The 24,648-nt window shown below is 39.2% G+C and overlaps 1 protein-coding gene and 1 pseudogene across 2 annotated transcripts in view; one reads left to right on the top strand and one right to left on the bottom strand.

Moving 5' to 3' along the window:
• The window catches only part of KCND2 (potassium voltage-gated channel subfamily D member 2), a 521,425-nt gene that overhangs the window by 24,763 nt on the left and 472,014 nt on the right, over window positions 1-24,648 (bottom strand). The window lies entirely within an intron of this gene.
• Window positions 12,387-24,648, top strand: part of LOC308527256 (protein Churchill-like) — a 36,997-nt pseudogene continuing 24,735 nt past the window's right edge. Inside the window, exon 1 of the transcript in view lies at window positions 12,387-12,491. The product of the transcript in view is annotated as a protein Churchill-like (transcript). The remainder of the gene's footprint in view (window positions 12,492-24,648) is intronic.

Here is a 24,648-nt window from a genome sequence, read left to right as displayed (position 1 = left end):
ACATCCCCATGTTCTGCATACACCACCCTTTCGGGTTTTCTGCCTGCTCTCCCCCCCTTTTTAAGATTGGGCTGCTGTTAGTACTTGTAGTGTTTAAGGTATATTTTACTCCTCTGAGTGTGTTGGAGAAGAATGAGAAGTACACGGTGTGATTTGCATCTGTTCTTACAGCATCCATTTTGTCTCTCTTCGTCGTTAGGTCTTTAGAAATGACTTTGAGAAATGAAAGCAGGTAATTTTTATCCATGAAGATGTCATTGGGCACAGAATCTGCTTGGGACAGGGAATATCTATCTCTCTGGCAAAACCAGCTGTTTTCTTTTGTTTAACAGGGGCCGTTTAACTGGTATTCAAACTCTTAGTAAGAAGCAAAATAGCCTTGTATACCTCAGGTGTCATATCTCTGAAACTCAGTGGAGGAAGGACATAGAATAGAAAGCTTTATCATGAGAAGTGACACTTATTTTAGCTAACTGATCATTTAATTAAATATTGCCTATAATACTGTCATCTTTTAATGATTATTTGTATCATAGGCAACTTGTGTACTGATTGGTATTTTATTCTTTCTTCCATATGAAAACACACTGCATTTTTCCTGACTTCTTATTCTTAAATTTATGCTAAGCCCAGCAATATTATATATTCTGTCCTTTCTGGTTTTTTTTTTTTTATCAGACTTTAATATTATGTTTCTAGTCTTCAAAAACCCATTTGCCAAAGAGTTACACTGAAATTATATATATGCACTAGTGACCCAGTGCACGAAATTTGTGCACATTAAAAGGGAATTAATTAGAGGAAATATTTTAATATTGCTATTTGCCTTTTATAATAGAAGTGTCAGAGATGAAAGAAAATTAGTAAAATGTATATGAAAATCTTCCTCCTGTCAGTGTCTGGGGCACGCTACAGGAACCAGAGTCAAGTCCCTGCCCACCCATGTGTGCCTCAAAATTACGCGAGACCCAGACCCGGCAGGCCCCACCCTCATTGGGCTAGATCCAGATCCAGCCAGCCTCACTCCCGTCAAGCCCCACCAGGTGGGGGCGGACGCAGCATCAGGTCACCTAGCCTGGCGCCGGGGCGGCGGGCATGGCCTGAGGTCCCCCGGCCTGGGCCAGGGAGTGTGCCTTGAGGTCCCCCATCAAGCCATGCCAGGCAGGGGTAACAGCCTCAGGTCCCCCAGCCCAGTCTGGGGCGGGGTGTGTGCCTTGAGGTTCCCCATCAAGCACCACATGGCAAGGGGCATGGCCTCAGGTCCCATAGCCCGGTGTTGGGGCAGGGGGTGTGGCCTGAGGTCCCCTGTCAAGCCCCACCAGGCAGGGGGGCACAACCTCAGGTTCTCTGCCCAGGCCCAGCGCCACACAGCCTCAGGTCCCTGCTGATTGCTCATTAAGGCTCCTTACGGGAACTCAGCCTCCGCTGTGCGTGCAGCCATCCTGACCATTACGGCTTGATGCTCAATTTGCATATTCCTTCTTTATTAGATAAGATATATAGTTTGTTTTCATAGACACATTTAAAAATACTTAAATAAAATGGATTCAAAGACTATAGGGTCTTCTAAGGTCAAATAAGGAGAGAGAATAGCATAATATAAAAGAATAACTGCCAACAAGTTGTACACAATAAAAATGAGCAGGCTTGAACTTCGCTTATTGAAGGGAAGCTTCCCCGTACTTCTTCTGCCTTCCTCTGCTTCTTATACCTTTTCCCTCTTTCTCTTAGATCACCATCTAAAGCAACTCCAGTCTTTTTCTGATCCTTTTGCACCCTGAAGATCTGTCAAACCTCATGTTTGCTGCTCCCTTTCCTCCTCACATCAGTTAAATGGTACAATATGGTGGTGTCATTCACATAAAACCATTAAATCGAAATTTGTACACACTGCCCCCAAATACTTGGCTACAATGACAATCTGTCACCATATGTTAAAGATCAAATTGAGGGGAGGACCAATTCTTCAGAAGAGACTCAATTGTTAGTTTTTGACTATTTTAATCTCAAATATTATCCAAAGTTTCATGTAAAATTCTTAAATTCTAGCATGCACTTGGTGCCACAAAAATGGGTAAATGTGATTAATTCAGACAAATAAGTAGAATGAATTTATCTAACTATCAATTCATCCATCCATCTTCCCCTTCCCAGTTTATCAAGTAATATCAAAATAGGTTAAAAGATGTGTACATTATAAATCAAGTTCTATTAATATTCAGTCAAGTTTCCCCTTTTTGTCATTTCTCCAGAAATCATATTTCTAGAGAATGGTTGTCTTTAGATCTCAAATGGAGAACTATTTCCATGAAGTTTCTTACATAAAGTTCAAACAAAATATTACTGGCTTCCTGGTCCTATTCATAGAGTCTCTATTTTTCTTCTCTTCTTTTTGAAGAGTATAAATATAGGCTCATTTGATAGAGTAGAAATGTTACATAAGGCAAACCTCCCCAGTTTAGTCATGACTTTCTACCTGTGAAACTATGTCCCAGAGGCATGATATAAAAAACAAAAAGCATGTATTTTATAAACAATCAGGAAAATAGACAAGATCTTCAATAGCAGGAAGGAAATGCTGATTTGAAAATAAGCTGTAACTCAATCTCTCACTCCCCCTATTTCTTTTTACAATGACAAAGTCTTAAAATCCGTTGTGTAAGGAGTAGAGTGACTAGACCCTGCACAGCTGCACAGAAGTCTAGGAGCATCTTGTACATTGTATAGGGCAGGTGCTGGTTCAGCAAATACCGTATATATTTCAACAACTACATTAGTTTACTCTTTTTTTAATAAAAGCAACACTCAACAACTCCATATGGGACATGGACCAGTATTTGAGGGTATGTTTGAAAAATAGGTATCTGCTATGATATGTCTGAATGTGTCTCCCCCACATTTATATGTTGAAATCTTAATATTCAACGTGATGATATTAGGAGGTGGGGCCTTTGGGTGGCGATTAGGTAATGAGAACAGAGCTCTCATCAATGGGATTAGTGTTCTTATAAAAAGATCCTGCAGATCCCTAGCCCCTCCACCATGTCGGGACACAGCGAAAAAGGCAGTCTATGAACCAGGAAGGGGGCTCTCACCTCCAGAACTGTTAATAAACTGCTGTTGATGAACTACCAAGTCTGTGGTATTTTGTTATAGCAGCAGCCCAAACAGACCAAGACAGTATCCTTAAAAAAAATGGATAAAAGTAATATGTACAATAATATCCTGATGAAAGAAAGCTATTAGCTGATTGTGTTTGTATGTGTATTGTAATTACCGATGTTGTGTTGGAATTTTTTCTCCTGGAACTGACTGGTAGTCACAGAGGTCTGAGAAATAATTTCTTCTGACCTATAAGCTGGATCACTTCTCAATTAATAATTCTACCCCTGAGGGTCTCACTAGCTATGTTATTCATGGATTTCCTGCCAGCCACTTGGTATTCTAGAAAGATCATCGTTTGATGGATAATTTTTATAGCGGCTGCAATGTTTTCAAATAGCAAATGACCTTTTTTTTTTGGAGTGTTGCTGTATTACACCTGCTTGTGGTACAGAACTTGTTTGCCGGAGGGGCCCTGGTCTTACTTCTAGCATAGATTCCTATTTGACATTTTAAAATTAATGTTTGTCTAAAAACTCCCTTGATTTTGTCTCTGACTCTCTTGCCTGTAGGATCAACCAAAATTCTATCTTACCTGTATTGAAGGCTTGCAATTTTTGGGGGGGATTGTATTGTACATATAGTTTTTTGAAGAATTTTATGTTCTTTCTCTTTATTTAAATCTAAGCCAAATCCTGAGCTCCTATTTAAAATTACATTTTTTCCTTTTTCATTTGTTCAGAACGTTAGCAATCTTAGCATTGACTAAATGAAAGGGGTAGCTATAGGATCCCACCGCTTAGTTAGTAGCCTTAGCCAAGGGTCCATGGACTCTTAAGGAATTCATGGATAAAATTCAGATGGATTCAGGGGACTCTATGATAGTTATGATTTCATAGGCATTTTCCTGACAGTTTTGAGAGCTTTCATTAAATTATCAAAAGTTGTGTGGTTTGAATATTTAGGGGGTACATCAATGTCATATATTGTCGATATAGTCAGTTTGAACATACAAAGGAGATGGCTGTAAAAACGTCATTATTTTACAGCCACAGAAGAACCAAATAGCCACTAGGGGGCGTAAAAACCTAAATTAAAGTTTAAAAACAAACCAGGATCCTTCTCGGTTTTCACAAGCTAAGAGTATTTTCAGGAAAGTACCCGTACTGATTCCTTACCTTTGCCTGTATACAATCAATATTTAGGATCTATTTTGGGTATTTTATTCCTCTAGAAATAGTTGAATAGGACCAAACCTCACCATTTTATAGATTATCTATGATCACGGTGTTTCCACAAAGATGTAAAATAATTCTGAAAGCATATTCTATTTCTTTTAGAAGGATAAATGAATTTCTATAACGTGAGATATAACTAGAGCATAATTTCAAACATAAAGACCTCTACCCAAGGCCTTTACTGTGGAAATTAGGAGAAATTAAAAGATTTGGTTTGTCTATAGAAAGGGGGAAAATCAAGGAAAAGGCTAATGAGATGCTTTTAGTACATCTTCTCACATTTATGCTTCAAGCTCAATATTAGATTTCAGTAGGGTGTACTGTGTTCCCCTAGCTTGTGTCTTTTCCAAAAACAAGTTCTTTTCTGTTTTCTATATTTTCTCTTGCTTTAAAAAAAGCCTATTATATGATCAAATGAGGCTTTAAAGATAATACATGAGACATACATTTACAACCTAGTATCCTAATAAAAATGTGTTTTTTTTACCTAAATAAATACTATCAGTAAAAGTCTCTTCAGCCTCTTTTAAAAAATACTTTTAAAGGATGCTTTTCAGAGCTTACATTTCTAACACTTACTTTATTCTTCATTAAAATAGTTATGAAAACAATTGTACATTGATCATTGTGAGGCACACATTCAAAAACAAAACTGTGAAGGGCTGGCTTTCCCAGCTGTGGGGCCACCGGAAATATTTTAATTTGCATCTGGTTCCTAGTTTTTGTTGCCTGGGGCTACCCCTTCAGTCTCACATATCGTCGAGTCTGATCATGTCAGTCTCCCACATGAAAGCCTTCATTGTCTCTCCATCACCTGCAGAAAAAAGCTCCGGCTCCTTAGCACGGCACACACAGCCCCTCAGGACCCCGCCGCCCCGTCCTCCACGGCCCACCCACACATCCTGTGTGTTCCAATTGGAACGGATAACTTTCTGTTTACATATACTATTCTTAGTAGAACATTCCCCTTTGTGTAAGTCCTTTGGGTGAACTAATTTACATGGACAAAGCTCAAGCATCAGTCCTTATTTGAAGAACTTCTTGACTATGTTATCTCCAGCCAATAAAAGTAACATTCTCCCTCTTCTAAGCCTCCAACGCTGCTTGCACCTAATAGAGTACAATTGGGTTTTTACAGTTCTATTTTCTCCCATTAAACTATGAGTCCCAGGAGGTCAAGGATCATGTCATCATTATAAACCCAAGTTCATTGCTGAGCAAATAGTTGAAACTCAATACCTGGTTATTGCTTAAGTAAATCCTTCAGGGAGAGGTTTGATGGTAAACAATAAATGTGGGAGGGAGTGAAGGGCAATACACACATACTGCTCTTTCTCTTCACCAGTCTTCCTTTTCCTCGCAGGCCCAGCACCATCTCATCTCCTCAGTTTGTCTAAATTCCTCTGCAGATACTTAGATGAGATGCCCAGAATAACCTAGTTCTACACTCAATTAATCTTACTTTTTATACCCAGAGGGATCATTTTTAACCGACATGATTTTAAATGAACAGAGAAGCTGAGAGACGTGACACTTTCCCAGTTCCTACCTATTTTTCATTGTCACACGCTTAACCAATATGTATCCGGCCAGAATTTCAAAATACAAATCCCCCACATTTGACAGATTTCACAGTCCTTAAATGCCAAACAATTTGGATGCATATGACTGCTGGTCCTTTGACTCTGACATATTATCCCGGATCTCTCCATACCTCTCCTAGCATCTCTCAGATGATGCTAAACTTAGATAGTGAGCATAGCAATTCTCTGAAAATGCCATTGATTTTTATCTATTGTTCTCAACAAGGTCCCTTCCGGTTATGCTCTGAGAGTGTATTGGAGGAGGTATGCTCGTCTTCCACCAGAATAGAGTTAATCCATCATGTAAATCTAGGTCCCGGTGAATGCCAGGGCAATTTGGCTGTGGGTTGATGGCACCAGCTCCAAAGGATGTGTGTTTTGGTCCTGCATCCAAAGGGTTTCATTTTCAACATTGTCAGCTGCTCTCTCACTGTGAGCTTTCTTCAGTTGCCTGCTGCGGTGGCTCCCATCTCTTCCTGTCCTTTGAAAGGTAACTCTGTTGGAGGAAGCTTCCCACTGTGCAAGGTTCCAAGTCGCTGCTGCTGTCACCCAAGGAGCCAAATCCAATGCATTTTGACTGTCATGCTCCTTAGCAGGTCTTCTTATAACCAGCCACCTATTCCATTTGCTGATACCACCAAAATTCATTGCTTATAATCCATTCAAAGACTCCTAGGTGCCTTGGCCATGGAAGAAGGAGGAGTTGTCCCTAGGGTTATGCCTGCAGTGCCAGTCTTAGAAGAGGATGCAGTAAGGCAGCATAAAGGCATGAAGAGGAGATGTTTATGGTGAAAGTTTTCATTTTTTTACACCTGATTTTAGTTATTGCAGGCCTCATAGAATCTTTAAAATGTCTTAAGAATTTCTGTCCTTCTTGTGGATTGTACTTTTAAAATTACTTATGGATTATCCAGTAATGAACTGGTATGTCCCTTGTTTCTAGTTGTGCCCAGGAAGGCCTGGTAATTTTGCTGCCTATTGTCTACACCAGTGATGGCGAACCTATGACAAGCGTGTCAGAGGTGACACGCGAATCCCTTTTTTTGGTTGATTTGTCTTTGTTAAATGGCATTTAAATATATAAAATGAATATCAAAAATATAAGTCTTTGTTTTACTATGGTTGCAAAGATCAAAAAATTTCTATATGTGACACAGCACCAGAGTTAAGTTAGGGTTTTTCAAAATGCTGACACGCCGAGCTCAAAAGGTTCACCATCACTGGTCTACACCTTACGTTTTACGGAAGAGTATGCACAAAAATCTAACTGTACTGGAGAGAAGACAGCCCTCACATGGGGCAGGGAATTAGGCTCTGTTTTGGCAGCAGCCGTGTCTGACTGAGACAATGCTGCTGCAAACACAAGTTGCATCCCTTCTGCAGACCTGGGGGCTGGGAGTACAAGGCCAAGGTGCTGACAGGTGTTTTATCTGGTAAAGGCCCACTTCCTAGTTCATGGGTAGCTGCCTTCTCACTGTGTCCTCACATGGCGGCAGAGGGAGGCAGCTCTCTGGGGCAGTAATTCCATGAGGACTCCACTCTCATAATCTAATCACCTCCCAAAGGCCCCACATCCTAATGCCATCACATTGAGTGGTATTAAGATTTAATTAAACTGATGAACAAAAATAGACCCAGAGACAAGGAAACATCAAACAGACTGTCAAACCTCAGAGGGAAGGCAGGGGAGGGTGGAGGGAGGAAGAGATCAACCAATGACCTCATATGCATATATGCATAACACAAGGACACAGACAATAGGGTGGTGAAGGTTTGGAGAGGGGTGGGAGAGGGAAATGGGGAAAAAGGGGGCATGTGTAATATTTTCAACAATGAAGATTTATTTTTTAAAAAGATTTAACTTAAGAATTTTGGGGGGCCGGGGAGCACAGACATTTGGTGTACAGCATGATCTAATGGCAATCCCATTGATGGGTTGGCACCCCTGAGGCAGCTGACCACCTGGGCAGGGCCTGGGCTCCCCATGCTCTGGGGTGGAGGTCAGGATCCAGTTTGGAACTCACACCACAGAGCAGTTTCTCACAAGCCATACAACCAGCCCCTATGCCTGCCTTGCTCCTCCCTCACTTATGCATTGCTCTGCCCTGCCATTGAACAGGGACTTTTTTCCTCCTAGAAATTCCAAAATTCTTTAAGCATAAATAATTTAATTCTACTTCATGTAAACAGTCACAGGTGTTTAAATATAAAAGGAAGGTTGTTCAGAGAAGCTGTGATTTAACTTTCCAAAGGGAGCCTGGCATTTCCACAAAAATTCTAGTCTTCAACTAACCTAGAAAGTGTCTATATCGTTAAACAAACGGTTTTTGATGAAAATCCAAGGGCTTATATTTACATTAAGGAAGCTTTTGGAAAATAATTCTATTCCAATCAATGTGAGACAGAATTATTCCCTAAAACTAAATAAAAACAACATGCATTTTATGTTCAGATTCATTTACTTCTTCTTAGGAGATGAAAGCATTGATTGGTCATTCTTTCTATTAACTATGCAAATTAGGGCATATCCTGGATATATATAAGTGAAGCAGATCTTAAAGAAATTCATGTCTTTATAGTTTTAACTAGTCAGATTTCTATATGGAAATCTTCCTGTGGTACATTCTGATCGTATCTTGTTAAAATAACAGCATAAAACACAACAATAAAAATGAAACAAAAAGGTACATCTGCTTAAACATAAACCAACTAGAAGACTCTTCTATACAAAAACCTATTTTTTTTCTTTTTTAAAAAAATACATTTTATTGATTTTTTACAGAGAGGAAGGGAGAGGGATAGAGAGTTAGAAACATTGATGAGAGAGAAACATCTATCAGCCGCCTCCTGCACACCTCCTACTGGGGATGTGCCCGCAACCAAGGTACATGCCCTTGACCAGAATTGAACTTGGGACCTCTCAGTCCGCAGGCCGACGCTCCATCCACTGAGCCAAACCAGCTAGGGCCAAAAACCTATTTTTCCTGAAGTTTCATTTTAAGGAAAAGGGGTAAACAAATTATCCAAAAACAAGTTGAAACTAGAAATTAAAATTTAAAAAAATTCTAGAATATCAATCCCACATTTCAAGGAATTAAATGCATAATTTCTTACACCTCTTCATATGTTCTTATCTACACTGATTTTTTTGGCAATGGCATTAACTTGTGGGCAAAATACCTCACTTTTAAAACGGTGTTGCTTGTATTCAGAGTCTAAGCGGGAAAACAGAAATCACCTCGAGCATTGAGCACAGAAGGGACTTAGTGAAGGGAATGAAGAGCTTGGGCAGCAGATGCTGAGACTCAAACACAAGACAAGACAAGAGGTAACCTGGGGCTAGCAGCCAGAAGCCACAACCACAGCGAAGATGGAGAGGCAAACCAGGAGGAAGCTGGCCGAGTCCAAGGGTCCTTACCAGGCCTTTACAGAGGAGCTGGAGCCACCACGGACGCTCAGCTGCTGTCTTGGAAGATACGAAGACGGAGGACAAAGAGCCTGACTCCTCTCCCGTCCCCTCCCAATCTCCTACCAGTGCTCCCATTGGCCAAACTGGAAGTGAATCAGATGAGAAGCCAGCCTGGGAAATGCAGCACTCGATAGCTAGTAAGAGGCATAACCGAACTGGAACCCAGGGCTTTTCCCCAAAGCTATGCTCTGCCCACCCACCATGGCTCATGGCTAAAGTCCATTCTGGTTCCAAGACGGACCAAGTGTAGAGCCTTTGTTGATGAACTCAAGGCCTCCCCCTAAAAGCAGAAAATTACATGTTGCTAGAATTAGCATCCTGGGAGTGATAGGGCCGTATTGGATAGCAATGCCATGTGTCATGTTATTCTAATTTTTGAAACTTCTCAGCCATATCCACCTTCCTGCTTAAGTATGAAGGGAAAGTTAGGGGTGGGCTTCAGGTTTTTTAGTTTTTGTCAAAGATGTACATTTCAATCCATTGTAAATTGAGGACAAACTAAAGAACCAAAATATCTGTTTTGACAGAATGAGGGGAAACATGCCAAACACGAAGCAGTATTGTAAAGATGTCTCATTAGATCTGATGATTGTACAATGTTCTACTTGTGTAAAATGGGCACGATGTGTCATACATGCTGGCCCCCAGGGTTTCCAAGCTCTGTGGTATCTAAGTGTTGGCAAGAAGCTCTGAATTAGAATGAATCATTTCAGAGTTGTATCCTTCAGCAGATCGCTGAGGATGCCATCAGTAATAAATAAGCATATTTTAAGGACAGGTGAATAGATGTAAAACCAAGTTACCTTTAAAAATGAATATAGTTCCACAATTAGTTCAGTTGCTCATGAGCCTGTTTGCTGATAAGAGTTCTTGCTTTTGTTGTTGTTATTTTTCTTGTTATATTTGTTGTTTTTTTGGTTGGAGTCAATCAACGAAACAACAGCTCTGCATCTGGGTCATGACGTCTTGGAACCAGAAGGGACCTCAGCAGTGAGCCATGGTGGGTGGGCAGAGCACAGCTTTGTGGGGAAAGCCCGGGGGTCCTGTTTGGTTACGTTATCAGCTCTGTGTTCCCACCTGTTGCTGGTGTAAGAAGGCTTTTTGTGATGTCACGGGAAAAAATGTTCTGAGATAGGCACAGGAGAATGAGTGGCATTTATTGCGTGGGATTAAACCCCTGAGTTTCTAAGTCCCCTCTTCCCTCCATCCAGCCACACAGATACAAGACAGTCAGTTCAGTTCTGTCTTCAGGAATGCTAGAATTACAGTCACTGCCCAGAGTTTCTGTTTCACATTTACACAGTCCAGTCCAGCACTAGGCCAGCTTAGCTTGTGTTCCCAGCTGTAGTCCATTGCATGGGGGTCCACATGGTCATGGACCATGAGGCTTCTAGGGCCACGTGGCTGTGAAAGGAACACAGGCAGGAGCAAAGACAGAGGAACAAGAGAGAGGAACTTCGTTTGTCTGGGGATTATGTGTTCCCCAATTTGAGCTTGCATTGGCCCCACCTCCTCTAGCCAATGATCTCTGTCCCAGTGTGTGTGTGTGTGTGTGTGTGTGTGTGTGTGTGTGTGTGTTTCTGTCTGTTCTAAGCCAAAGATCCATTTAATTATTTTTTTTATTACCTCACCGGATGATATTTTTCCCATTGATTTTTAGGGAGAGTGGAAGGGAAGGGAGAAGGGAGAAAGAGAAAAAGAGAAACATTGATGTGATGTGAGAGAGAGACACACACATTGATTGGCTACCTCCCAACTGGACTGGGGATCCAACCTGCCACACAGGTACATGCCCTTGACCTGGAATTTAATTGCCACCCTTTAGTGTGCGGGCCAGTGCTCTAACCACTGAGCACACCAGCCAAGGCTGTTCCAGGTTTGAGTGACAGGCACCTTCCCTACATCAGCCTGACTTTATTGCACATGCGTCCATCTTCCCTATCTCCCATGAGCTGCAGGGAATGGGCCAGTGGTTCCCTGGGGAGTGTGAAATCGCAGCTTCCTGGTGAAGCTGCCCAGCTGGCCATGCTTCTAATGTCTGGCCTCCCTTTTGCTCCTTTCCTATCATTAATAACTCCTTAATTACAATGCTAACAGTTAGGCCTCTTACTAGCTACCAAGTGCTGCATTTCCCAGGCCTTCTTGTCATCTGATTTCTTCCTGTTTGTTATTATTATAATAATGAAAGTCTATAGCTAAACATGTCAAAGCCTGGCTGTTAGTTATAAATTTAAATAAAGGAAAAGTATTTGTACGTATAAAGCAGAATATAAGATTGTGGATGAGGGTTTGGGCACTGAAATGAAAAATATGATGTGTGCTTTAAATTAAAAACAAGAATGAACATAGTGGTTCCATTATAGATTTCATTACCATAGATAGCTGGGATACATTTTTAAGATTTGTTTGCCAACTTGGTGCTTCTACCACTAATGAAGTTTTATGATAACAGTTTATTTGCAGTTGTAGGGTAAAGCCTTCACAACACAATGCTTTAGCCTGTAAAGAGCAGAAACTATGTAATCGAGAATGATTGATTTTCATTCTGAGGCCTAAACTTGAAATAGCAGAAGTAACATTCCTTGAAGTAGTCCCTGAAATATTTGCTAGTGGTTTTATAAATACAAATAAAATTGTCTGCTTAGATAAGAGCACTTAATGTAGCAAGCTTCCACCTATTAAAAAAAGAAAAAGAAGTTAAAGTAAACAATAAAGCTAAAAGCAAATATTTCTCTTAAGTCTATTTTTCTTCTTTTTCTTTTCCCTTTCTTCTTTCCTTGAAAATTTGTCTGGTTCCTATATTAAGTGGGGTACTTTGATGCAGATAATAAGTTTAATACTTGGTCTTCTCCCCACCCAAAGATCTCACAGTTAAGGAAGGATGTTGGAGCAATCCTATATAATAAAAGGCTAATATACAAATTGCCCTCACAAGTGGGAGTTCCACTGAATGGGAGTTAGACATCCACTGACCACCAGGGGGCAGTGTGGAACATGATGGGCGTCGGCTACATGGCGCTGGCAGTGGGCAGCAGTGGAGGTGCTGCCAGCTCCTTTGGGCCCCAAAGAGAGTGGGACCACAGCGGGAAGGGGGAGCGGGTGAGTGGGCGGTGCCAGGCCAAGGCAGGTGTGAGTGGGGGCCCTGATTGCCCTGCCGGTCACCCCAGAGATTGTAGGCTAGGCCTAGGGACCCTACCTATGCACAAATATCGTGCAGCAGGCCTTCAGTAAACAAATAATTGAACTCACATTATCTCAAGATTCTATGTATATTTCTCCTATCTCCAAGATGCCTAAGGTTATTGTTTGCATTCATGATTTATCTGATCTAACTTCTACTGGAAATAATTGTTAATTATGCCTTTTACCCCTCTGCTATTCACACAGAGGAGACTCCCCAGTGAGTCTCCTCAAGCCTAAGTGAATAGCCTTTCCTCATTCTTAGTTGTTTCTGAGTTATTTTTAAAAATAGATGTAAAAAAATAAAATAAAAAGAGATGAAAATAATGTCATCAGTTTGTCTCTGTGGTTCTTAATATACTCATTTACAATATTTTAGGCAGGACAGAGGGCTTCTGTTACAATTACTCAACTTTGTTATTGGAGTGCAAAAATAGCCCTGGATAATCTATTAATGAATGAGGGTGACTATAATCCAGTAAAAATTTCAGTGTCCATAAATAAATAAACTTTTCTTTCTTGACACTGAAACTTGAATTTCATAGAATTTGATGTATCAAGAAATGTTCTCCTTCTTTTGATTGTTTTCTAACCACTTAAATATGCAAATACTCTTCGAAGATCACAAGCAGTACACAAACAGGGGATGGGCTGGATTTAATCCACAGGCTGTAGTTTGCCAATCCCTGACTCTTCTTTGTGTAGTCAACTCACTTTGGAAAGAGTAAGTGCTTTCCTATGCAAGAGTTTGCAATCATTCAACAAAACTTTACCTCAATACTGCTAAACATATTTTTCAAACATTTCGTAATTCTCAACTTTAGGAAATGTAACTTCTTGGGGAAGAGAGTAGAGGAGCCTCTGTATTTCACCTTATCTGCCCTGTTTCTACTACTGCCCATTACTGAATGTCTGGTGTCATTGGGTGTAGAGTAGAGGAAAGGAAGAATGAGCTGGCTGCTGTCTACTACTTATGTAACGTTGGTACGGGGGTTGTGGGAGGATGTACCATGTTCCAAATATTCTGCCAAGTGTGGGAAGGCAGAAATTAAAAGCAGCAGCCCTTGCTCTTAGTGACTTGCAGTAGGGAGAAAGGCAACATAGGAAATAACAGTTAAGTGTAATTACTACTAAAATAGAAAGATTGTGGGATTCCTTAAGAGTTGAATGTACTGGGGAAATATCTCCACAAAGAGGCAAGACTTGAACTGAATCTAGAAGAGTAAAAAGGAGTTAGCAAAGCAATAAATGAGAAGGGATGTGTTAAGAGACTGCCAGGCAACTCCTAGCAGCAGGGATGGTCTTATGAGTAGGTGGTGTAAACTTCTTCTGTGATGATCAAACTGAGATGACTTCCTGCCAACTTCACATCTCTCTTGCTCTTCGAATTACTAAATCCCACAACTAGAGACCTATTTGCCTAAGGATTCTTGTCTTTGCTAAAATACAACTCTTCTGAGAGTAGTAACACAATAAGCCTTTGAACTCATGTATGGTTCTTTGGGATTAAATTTGTGTATCAAATTGTTTCTTAAAGGCAGGTTTTAATGGGGGAAAGTTGGAGAGAAGTCACACTCAAAGGGAAAAGGGGCCAGAAATGAAGCCTGCAGCACTGAAATTGAAACTTGAACTGTTGAAAAATGTTACCCAGAGCTGGTTGTGCCTAGGAAAAGCTTTTTTCATGAACTGACTTTTAAAAAGGTGTTTGTTTGTCTAGTAAGAGTGAATGGAGCCAGCCATTATGCCTTAGAGACCCTGTATTGATCTTCCCAGTCAAACCACTAAATAGAACTTGACTGCTACACAATGGAGGGCTAATTCTCTGTCAGCATAAGCCTGCAGTGAGCATGTCAATATGCATTTCTGAAACCTCCCTCTGTGAAGGGAAGAGAGCAGAGAGCCCAACAAACAAATTAATGTAGGGAAGTCAAAAGGGGAATGAGGTCAACATGTGTTGTTTATTTTAAACTCTAGTAAATAAAATCAGAAAAAAAGTAAGTTTTTATATAACTTCCTAACTTTACTTATGCTTTTTGATTTACTGTTTATAGATAGTATAATGCTAATTATTTTATAGTTTAGAAGGAAAAATATGAAAAAATGTTTTGTTTTGTTTTCTCTTAGTGAGTCTTCTTTGTTGAAACATCCCAAAAGATTATAGAAGATTTTAAACAAGAGTGGATTGGATCTAGGTAATTATGAGCTCCTGCTAGCCTAGAAATATTATAATTTTGAGTGGGATTTTGCTTAAGCTTACTAAGTGAATGGAAGAGTAAGAAAGTTCTCTCAGCAAATTATTTGTGAGTGAACTCAAACAAATTTCACATTAAAAGAAAAGTAGTTTTTTAAAACTAGACTGATTAAGTATGGATACAAGTTTAACTCCCTAATAATTAATGATAAAAAATCAAATGAGACTACAACTGATTTTCATGAAAGATTGCAAGCAGAGAACTTGCATAGAAAGTTACATGTTGGATTTAATATAAATTTGGTTTCTATGAGTTGTCATTATATACCCACTTATATGTCACCATTTAAGGAAAGAGGATGTGGAACTGTATTGATATAGGTTAATATTAAGCTCTTTGATCTTCCTCATGATATATGTGATGTGTTGTTTTAACCTCTTCTCAATTTTCCTACTCAAAAAAGAGTAATCCAGCAGTAATTATAATTCTAGAGTCCTCACATAAGTGACTGAGAATAATTTTAATGAATTTGTTTCAGCTGTTTTTGCACTTTTGCATATGGCACATCCACCCTTCACATGGTAATGTCTTCTGTGAGCAGAAGGATCTCACTCTCAGGGCCTAACAGATTCAGGTACGAAGAGCTGCCAACAGTTAAATGGTTATAAACTAAAAGCAAGTAGGTAAGTATAGCAATGTTTTCTACTTTCTCACTTACCTGGTTCCACAGCTTTCTCCCCCCCGACCCCCACCCCAACACTAGTCTTAACCTCTCTAAAACAAAAGAAAACAAGCTTTGGGGCAACAGAGACAATCTTATTATAAATCCCTGCCAAATCCCTGCCATGTGCAAGCAGAGATGTGAGTCATAATAACTGCCTCTACGAGCCCAGAGCCTCCTTAATCAGTCAAGTTCGATCAGTCATGGCAGTGCTCTCTACCTCTAACGTCCCAGAAGGTGAACGCCATGGAAAGGCAGAGAGATGCGTGAGGGGCATGTTTGGTATATTTGGTCTGCACTATCTTCAGGCTCTAAAGAGAAAGGAAAATTCTCATCTACATCTTCCTACCCTGACCACATTCCTGGTTCCTGCAATCTCGCTTAATTACCTATCGAGACCACTTCTTTGGTTCCTGTAATCTCACCTGCATCGTCAAACTGCCCAAACTGGAAGGCTTCCTGAATGACCGGAAACTTAGTCCATATATGTGGGACAAAGGAACTAGGGACATATCCGGAAGTTTAGTCCATATTTGGGAGACAAAGGAGCTAGGGGGGTATAAAGGCCAGGCCCCAGCTGCGTTGGTTTGCTCAGCCTCTGGAGAGGATTCCTCTGAGTCAAGCACCAGCACGAATAAAACAGTCCTTTTCTGAACTTCCGAGTGCATCTGGTTTGTCGTTTCCCACCAGCCTGATTTCTGTCATAACACTAAATCCTTGATTCACAATTACTGATTTCTGGTGTATCAGCATGTCTTTATATCAAGAGCCTTTATGTATTTCCAAAAAGTTTTTTGTGTGATTTAATTTATACTTATTTCTTGCTAATTTATACTTAATCTATACTTAATTCAACAGAATTAAGTGTAAATTAACTCTTAAGTGTAAATTAACAGTTAATTAAGAGTTAATTTACACTTAATTCTGGTCTCTAATAAAAAAAATGGGTGCCTGTTATAAAATCAAAACAAGACAAGAAGGATGTCTCAATTCCCAAAGGCTAGGAATTGCTAGTGAAATGAGATTTTCCATTTTTATGTTCTATTTTATTATGCCATCATGCCCCCTCCCTCAGGGGAAGGTAAATGCCAAAATAGTAAATGTGAGCAAACAGGATGATACAGAAAGAGCAGATAAACTGTATCTTAATATTGTTAAGTTATGATTACAAATTAATATGCAATTCTGGGAACAAGAGTTCAAAGGTAAGAAATAGCAACTGGTAAACTACATTCATGTGATTAGTTGTTTCTATGGATAGTTGCTTACAAGCACAATGTTGGCTAATCTGTGTTGTGATATAAACAAATCTATGAATTAGAGCTGAACACTTTCATACATTAATTGTATTTTGTTCTGTAACCAACACATGTCTTTATTTACATAATCAGATAAAAAAAACAGTAATTTATTTCTTTGTCAGAACCTTCTTATCATGTAAAGAAAGCTTTATCTGACCAACTTTAGATGGTAAATTAAAATTCTGAATGGACATATCAGTACCATTCTTAATGAAAGCATGTCGCAAAGAAACGACTCCTTTTTGGAAGACAAGTGAACTTCTTTTTGAGAAACTAAAGGACTGTAGGGCTGAGAGTTATATGTCAAATGTTTGAAGTTTTTGGATTAATTGTTTGTCTATTAGCATGAGAGATTAAATAACAATCGATGTGCTCAAAAAGCACTGTAAAAGATGTGTTCTCCTCCAGATATGAGCAAAAACCTTTTAAAAATATTTTATAGTTCTCTTGGAATAAGCTATTGCACAGAAGAAAGGCTGGCTATCAAACCAATATTATTACAGTGCTGTAAAATTATTTTGTCTGGATTTGCTACTCATATCAATCCAAAGCAAGAATAGTATGTCACTACAATCCAGAACTTCTGAGGTCTTTACCCTCACATTTAAGACTGTGTAGTTCACTATTCTAAAAAAATCAAATCAAATAAAGAAGAAAAAAAGAAGACTGTGTAGTTCACATAACTAATAACATTACAGCAACACTTCCCAATTACAACGAGGTCTACAAGCCCAGTTGGAACTTTAATTGTTTCAGGAAAAATCTGATGCAACTAATTTTATATTAGTAAGAGATGACAGGATCATTTGAAAGAATGAGAGTTTTACTTGGGAGGAATTTATCACTATCCATGTCCCTCTCAGATGGCACATTTGACCAGATTTGTGACTTGAATAGATTTTGCTAAAAAAAACCCAAAAGAGCTTAGATTGTACTAAGATTGTAAACACAAGTGTACTATGCCCCTTGTTACTGTTTCCCAGTTGATAGTATTAAAAAAAAAATCATTATTGTTGAAAGTATTACATATGCCCCCCCATGCCTGTTCCCCATCCCAGGCCTTCATGACACTATTGTCTATGACCATGGGTTATGCATATAGATGCATACAAGTTCTTTGGTTGATCTCTTCCCACCCATTCTCCCACCCCCGCTGTCCCTGTGAGATTCCAGTTGATGGCATTTTATTGGAAAAAACACGATTGTGAACTATTTCACTTTAATCATGGCAAGACATGTAATTAGAACATGTGTAGTCAAGTTCAGCTCTGTCTCCTACCAGCCCTGTGACATGGAGTACATAACCTCTCTGAAACTGTTTCCTAATCTTTAAAATATGAGGTGAGCATAGTCACTCTTTCCATGTTCCTGTTTGTGGTGGAGGTTATTACTCCAAACTGCCTTATCTAGGGGCTGTTGGAGATGACTTGACACATGGAGTTAGAGGGGTTAAATGCCCCAAAAGGCAATCTGAGGAGAGGTGAGAAGTGGCAGGTGAGCCTGACCACATGTTCGCCCCTATTTGCAAAGGATGCTACGCAGACAGAAGTGCATGCTTATCAACGGCTGAACCCAGGCATTCTGGACCTTACGGATGAGAGAAAAGTCTTCAGGAAGCAAACTGAGATAGATCCCGCATATGGTTCAGGTGGTTTTTGAACTTCCAATTTAAGAAACCTGTTTCTTTTCATTTCCCTCTGGCTTAAAATAGAATAAAATTCATTTTCTTAGGTGGAACTGTTTTATACTTTTCATTATGAACCTCTGTTTGTTCTTTCTATCTAATATTCTTTTGTGCTTTTATATTCTTCCTAGACTATAAAATCAAGTTAAAAATATATATATTTCAGCAATCCAAAATTCAAAGGAAAACTACAACACTGAAAGTTTAAAAAATGAAATAGGCTACATAAATACAAATACAAATTAGACCTATCATATAAAAAAATAGCTTTCACCTGGCCAGTTAGCTCAGCTGGTTGGAGTGCCAGTGGGTTTGATTCCCAGTCAGGGCACATACCCAGGTTGTAGGTTCTTTTCCCAGTTGGGGTACATTTGAGAGGCAATTGATGTCTCTCTCTCTCTCTCTCTCTCTCTCTCTCTCTCTCTCTCTCTCTCTCTCAATTTAAAAATCCTTGGGTGAGGATTAAAAAAAAGAAAGAAATAGCTTTCTTATATCAGTCTTTTTAGGGCTTGTGTTGACAAGAGTAGGGCAAGAAGCATCAGCTGAGACTGATCACATCAACTTTTTCCCCATTACCATTTATGCCCTCTTCCACCTCCACCCCCACAACCCTGCAATCACCACACTGCTGTCCAGGTCCATGAATTCTCTCTCTCTTCCCCCCCCCAACCCCTCCATCTCCCAGCTATTTGCCTGCTCTTTATCTATAAGTTTCTCCCTATTTTGCTTGGTAGTTCAGTTTGTTCATTAAATTCCTCACATGAGTGAAATAATATGGTGCGTGTCTTTCTCTGACTGGCTTATCTCTCTTTTCATAATGCTCTCCATGTCCATCCATGCTGCCACGAAGGGTAACATTTTCTTCCTTTTTACAGCAGAGTAGTATTCCACTGTATAAATTTACCATAGCTTTTTTATCCACTCAGCTACTAATGGACACTAAGGCTGTTTCTAGATCATGGTTATTGTAAATAACGCTACAATGAACATAAGGTTACATATATTCTTTCAAATTAGTGTTTCAGTTTTCTTCGGATAAATACCCTGAAGTGGAATTGCTGGGTTGGAAGGCAGTTCCATTTTTAATTTTTTGAGGTAACTCCACACTGTTTTCCACAGTGGCTGCACCAGTCTCCATTCCCACCAACAGTGCATGAGGGTTCCCTTTCTCCACATCCTCACCAGCACTTGTTTGTTGATTTATGGATGAAATTATTCTGAGAGGTGTGAGGTGATATCTCCTTGTGGTTCTCATTTGCATCTCTGTGATGATTAGTGACACTGAGCACCTTGTCATGTGCCGATTGGTCATCTGTATGTCCTCTTTGAAGAAGTCTCTATTCTGGTCTTTTGCCCATTTTTTAATTGAAATTTTTGCCTTTTTAGGTGTTGAGTCTTATGAGTTCTTTACAAAATTTTGATATTATCACTGTATCAGATGTATCATTGGTGAATATGTTCTCCCATGAAGTGGGTTGTCTTTTCATTTTGTTGATGGTCTCCTTTGCTGTGCAAAAACTCTTCAGTTTGATGTAGTCCCATTTGTTTACTTTTTCTTTTGTTTCCCTTGCCAGAGGAGATATATCAGAAAAAAATATTGCTATGAGAAATGTCCAAGATTTTACTATATCTATGTTTTCTCCTAAGATCCTCAACAAAATATTAGCAAACCAAAATCTGACAATATATTAAAAAAGATCATACACCATGATCAAGCAGGATTTATCCCAGGGATGCAAGGTTGGTAGAATATCCACAAAACAATCAACATTATACACCACATAAATAAATTGAAGGATAAAAACCACATAATCATATCCAGAGATGCTGAGAAAATATTTGGTAGAATCCAGGACCCATTTATAGTAAAAACTCTCAGCAAAGTGGGAAGAAAAGGAACATAACTCAATGCAATAAAGGACATATATGACAAACCCACAGCCAACATCATACTCAATGAGCAAAAACTATAAGTATTCCCTTAAGGTTGGGAACAAGACAGGGATGTCCACTTTCACCATTTATTCAACATTGTACTGGAAGTCCTAGCCATAGCAATCAGAAGAGAAGAAGAAATAAAAGGCATCCAAATTAGAAAGGAAGAAGTAAAACTGTCATTATTTGCAGAAGACATGATATTGTATATAGAGAACCCTAACAATTCCACCAAAAAACTGATAGAACTGATAAATGAATTCAGTGAAACAGTAGGATACAAAATAAATATCCAGAAATCAGTTGCATTTTTATACACCAATAATGAACTATCAGAAAGGGAAACTTAAAAAAAAAAACAACCATTCACAATTGCTTCAAATAGAATAAAATACTTAGGAATAAATTTAACCAAAGATGTAAAAGACCCGTACTCAAAAAATTATGATGAGACACTGAATAAAAATATTGAAGAAGATACAAATAAGTGGAAACATACCGTGTCCATGGATAGGAAGAATTAACATCATTAAGATGTCCATACTACCCAAAGCAATCTATAGATTCAATGCAATTCCTATCAAGATACCAATGGCATATTTCACAGAACTAGAAAAAATGTTTTAAAAATTTATATGGAACTAAAAACTACCCAGAATAACCTCAGCAATCTTGATAAAGAAGAAGAAAGTTGGAGGAATCATGCTACCTGATATCAAACTAAACTACAAGGCTATAGTTATCAAAACAGCATGGTGCTGGCATAAAAATGGACATATAGACCAATGGAACAGAGTAGAGAACCCAGAAATAAATCCACTCCTTTATAGCCAATAAATATTTGACAAAGGAGGCAAAAACATACAATTGGATAAAGAGAGTCTATTCAATAAATGGTGTTGGGAAAATTAGACAGGTATGTGCAACAATAACAACAACAAAAACTAGTCCACCTTCTTACAACATACACAAGGATAAACTCAAAATGGATTAAGCATATCAACTCTTAATCTTTTAAATTGGGAGGAAGCACCTGTGACATCAACTACTGTGCACAGCATAAGTATTCAGTCTTTTCCATCTTCCTTACCATTATTAGGCTCCTTTTTGCACAATGAGCTTGTTTACTGTCTACCTTACTTGTTTATTTTGATTTGTTCACTTATTGAGTTGCCTGATTATAAACTGGTTCTAAAATAAAATAATGACTCTAACTATAAATACAGATTTCAGTGGATCCTCATATTAAAGTGAACCAAAATTTAAAAAATGAAACTCACTCCTACAAATCTGCTATGAATTACTTTTTCCCAGATACCAGTCTCAAGGAATATAACCAGGATGTTCCCAGAACTAAATTGGAACAGAATTTATATAAACCACAAGACCCATTTAAAGTCTGTCACTTATTCCTAAAGAAATTCAAAGAATTCATGTCAAATTCTCAGTAACAAGAATGGCTATTTCTTTATGTGGCCTACCTTGGGGAAGCCTGAGTGTCTTTTCTTGGTGTGGCTCTCCACAGGCTCCCTGATTTTAGTTGTATTCCTAGCAGAATGCTATTTCTTTGAATTGGGCCTTTGGTCTCCTTAAATTAAGTTTGGAAAAGAACATCTATCAGACACTGAGCTGTTTGAAGCATCCCGGTAACGTAAATGCAAGTCATTCAAATACAAAGTTGAATTGCATATACTAGCCTTCAGTTTTAATGAGTAAATAATAAATGTTGCATAAGATGTGGAACATAAACCTAGATATCTAAAAGTACATGGACAATATAATGAGGAAATCAGTTCTTTGAATCTTTAATCAAATGCTAAAATCAGTATATTTGGTGTGAGAATATGACATCTCTCAAACAATTTATAACTCTACTTTGTTGCTTTAATTTTATCATTTATAAATTATAAGTAAATGTAGATAAAACATAACATATAATATACATTATATATTTTGTATCATATGTATATGAATGACTAAGGAACATTTTTAGTACAAAATTTTCTAATTGTAGTCTAGTTTAAGAAAATAGACACATATTATTAATGGCAGAACTGAAATCTGAACCAGGCAGATTTCAAGAAGCAAGCTGGGATCGAACCTGAATCTGTTTGGGAAATTTAACCTTAGCATCACTTCAGGGACCTGTAGCTGGTTATTGAGCTGAATTGTGGCAGAGAAGTAAAAAAAAAAAAAAGTGAGAAACAGTGTAGGAAGATGAAAAATGTGTACCCTAGAATATAGCAGCATGAACTGACTAATGTAAATGTAAGAATCAGAGCAGAGAAAGGAACGTAGTAGCTCTAGTCTCATAAAATGGTACAGATATTATCATTACTAGATCTCTTGCTTTAGTGAGCTTATTGAGAATGAATTGAGTAAGAACACATACTCTGCCAGCCCCTGGGTACAAATCCTAATGCCACTATCAACCAGCTGTGCGAGCAGTTAACCTTCATAAGACTAAGTTTCCTCATCTGTTAAACAGACCAGAAAACCTCGGTTTGTTAATTTTCTTGACATCATCTAAGTACCAATCTTAGAAGGCTCCTAAACCAAGACCGTTCTAAGCTGTGATGGTGACCAAGGACACTTGTTCAGAACTGGGGTGCACATCAGGAGAAAATGCAAAATCAACCCAGACCCAAAGAACTGTGAAGATGGTTGATCTTGTTTATGATTGTCTCTCCCTTCAAGGGAGGCTAAAGAGTGCAATGCCCTCCTGGCTAAAAGATTTGCCATTGCCTTACTGTATAATTTAAATTATATTCAATTTTCATAATGAAGCAGAGGAGAAAATATTGCTGCACTAAATTACCTGCTCCCTGCCCAGACTCGAATATTTCATAGCTCAGTCAATGGCAAGGCAATTATAAATGTCTGAAAATAAAAATAATTCCTTAGTCCTGGTGTGCAAACATATGTATCTGCCTCCTGTACCAGTTATGATAGAAGTTTGAAAAGCCCGTGGGAACAATTTGTCATACTTTGCTGTCCTCACAGTGGACTGAAATTATCTAGGTATCTTCCTCTTATTATGATTCATTCCTGTGAACTTGAAGTTTGGCTGTAGTACCATTAGGTATAAAGCAGGAGCAAAGTGAAGGCCAAGTAATATAGGCATGCCATTGTGCCAGAAAGCTGCAGTTTAATACCCTCCAGGTCCTGGAGGAAGGCACTAGACAAAGAAAGAACAGATGCATGCCCAGTAAAGTCTAAATGGCATACAGAGGGTGCTTGCCTGTCAGTCATACCTGGGAACAGGGCATTGGCCAGAGTAGGGATGTAGGTGTGGCCACTGAAGTGTGGGAAGATCTGGTAGGTAAGCTCCTAAGCAGAGGCGTTCTTTCTTGCTCTCTTGCCCTTTCTTTCTGGCTGCTGTGCCTGGCTGCTGGCTTGCAGGCCTCTCTTGCTCTTCACTCGCCATGACTGTGGGCCATGCGGACCCCATACAAAATAGACTAATGGAAGGTGATTAGCCTGATCCTATGCTGGACTTGACTCCACCATGGATAGGAAATTCTGGACACTGGCTTTGCTTTAGCTCTGCTGAATCCCAGCTACACATTTTCCAGGACTGGTTGAATGGAAAGGGAACTTTGGAAACCCAGGGATGTAACTCCACACAAATAAAGCTTTCCACCACATCTCATACTCTTGTAGGGGCTCCTGGAAATTCCTATTTCAGCAGCGCCCCAAGAACCCCACTCCCACTAGCAATGGAGAAATCCCTCCGGTGCAATTTTCTGATAACAAACTTAACTAGTTTCTTGCTCAAGCAGAGACATTTGAGAGAGGCTAGCAATGTAGAACTCTCCCTGAGCACAATACTGTAATAGATGAAGCTGGTCTTGGCTGTCACTTGGTGTATATTAGCAGCGATCTCTCCTTGATTACCCAGAACCCTTTGTGTCAGCCTGGCTGGTCTCTGCAGCATAGGGAGTGCTTGACAGTCCCCTGTTTGCTCCAATGAGAGGCAGTTAACGAAGCATAAACTTCGGGGGTCTGAGAGGGGTCTACTAATGTGTTCAGTGTCATGTATATCTTTGTTTAATTCTCCAGAGTAAGATATTGTAACCACTCTAGGTTAGTGCTCCCTCTTTCCACATCAACTTTCCCTCCTTCATATTTGCCCTGTGATTAGAGAATGTGGAACATGGTGGGATCTAGCAAAAGGGTTGAGCTGGGCATATATGTAGTTGAAGTTTATGGACTACATTTATATGACTTGCAGTTACTTCCA

Source organism: Myotis nattereri, assembly GCF_964212035.1.
Source record: "Myotis nattereri genome assembly, chromosome: 11".
NCBI classification, from domain to species: Eukaryota; Metazoa; Chordata; class Mammalia; order Chiroptera; family Vespertilionidae; genus Myotis; species Myotis nattereri.
Note: the sequence above shows the minus strand (reverse complement) of the source record. Positions and strands in the feature narration are given on the sequence as shown.